General features: G+C 53.3%; 2 non-coding genes across 2 annotated transcripts; both read right to left on the bottom strand.

Annotated features, from left to right (window-relative positions):
• Nucleotides 1-343: 343 nt before the first annotated feature.
• On the bottom strand, nt 344-462 carry LOC119343674. The gene has a single exon (XR_005166211.1). It is a non-coding gene; the product is annotated as a 5S ribosomal RNA (ribosomal RNA).
• Nucleotides 463-759: 297 nt separating this feature from the next.
• Nucleotides 760-878, bottom strand: LOC119343673. Its single transcript, XR_005166210.1, has one exon. It is a non-coding gene; the product is annotated as a 5S ribosomal RNA (ribosomal RNA).
• Between the last annotated feature and the right edge of the window lie 206 nt (nt 879-1,084).

Raw genomic sequence — 1,084 nt, 5'->3', positions numbered from 1 at the left:
GGAGTTCTGATGGGATCCGGTGCTTTAGTGCTGGTATGATCGCATCCGACATGTACCCCGGTCTTCGTCCCTTATCCTTGCCCCTCCCAGCTCCACTACAAAGACGATTGTACATTGCTTTGGCCGCTCCCTCTCAACTACGGAGACGAGTTTAACGCGGTTTCCACCCCTCCCTCTCAACCGCACCAGTGCACGCTTGCCGCGCCACAACGCCGACGCTGGACCCGTGAATCGTGAGCACCCAGCTATGACCTACCGCACTCGTGCAAAATAATAAAACACGGTAAATATATTACTTACACGTGCGTTTTGTTTTGCAAGCGGCGCGAAAAAAATTAAAAAGGGAATGCAACACGAGGACTTACCAGGAGGTCACCCATCCTAGTACTACTCTCGCCCAAGCACGCTTAACTTCGGAGTTCTGATGGGATCCGGTGCTTTATTGCTAGTATGATCGCATCCGACATGTTACCCCGGTCTTCGTCCCTTATCCTTGCCCCTCCCAGCTCCACTACAAAGACGATTGTACATTGCTTTGGCCGCTCCCTCTCAACTACGGAGACGAGTTTAACGCGGTTTCCACCCCTCCCTCTCAACCGCACCAGTGCACGCTTGCCGCGCCACAACGCCGACGCTGGACCCATGAATCGTGAGCACCCAGCTATGACCTACCGCACTCGTGCAAAATAATAAAACACGGTAAATATATTACTTACACGTGCGTTTTGTTTTGCAAGCGGCGCGAAAAAAATTAAAAAGGGAATGCAACACGAGGACTTCCCAGGAGGTCACCCATCCTAGTACTACTCTCGCCCAAGCACGCTTAACTTCGGAGTTCTGATGGGATCCGGTGCTTTAGTGCTGGTATGATCGCATCCGACATGTTACCCCGGTCTTCGTCCCTTATCCTTGCCCCTCCCAGCTCCACTACAAAGACGATTGTACATTGCTTTGGCCGCTCCCTCTCAACTACGGAGACGAGTTTAACGCGGTTTCCACCCCTCCCTCTCAACCGCACCAGTGCACGCTTGCCGCGCCACAACGCCGACGCTGGACCCGTGAATCGTGAGCACCCAGCTATGAC

Source organism: Triticum dicoccoides, unplaced genomic scaffold (genome assembly GCF_002162155.2).
Source record: "Triticum dicoccoides isolate Atlit2015 ecotype Zavitan unplaced genomic scaffold, WEW_v2.0 scaffold137084, whole genome shotgun sequence".
Classification (NCBI taxonomy): Eukaryota; Viridiplantae; Streptophyta; class Magnoliopsida; order Poales; family Poaceae; genus Triticum; species Triticum dicoccoides.
This window is presented reverse-complemented; position numbering and strand designations above follow the sequence as displayed.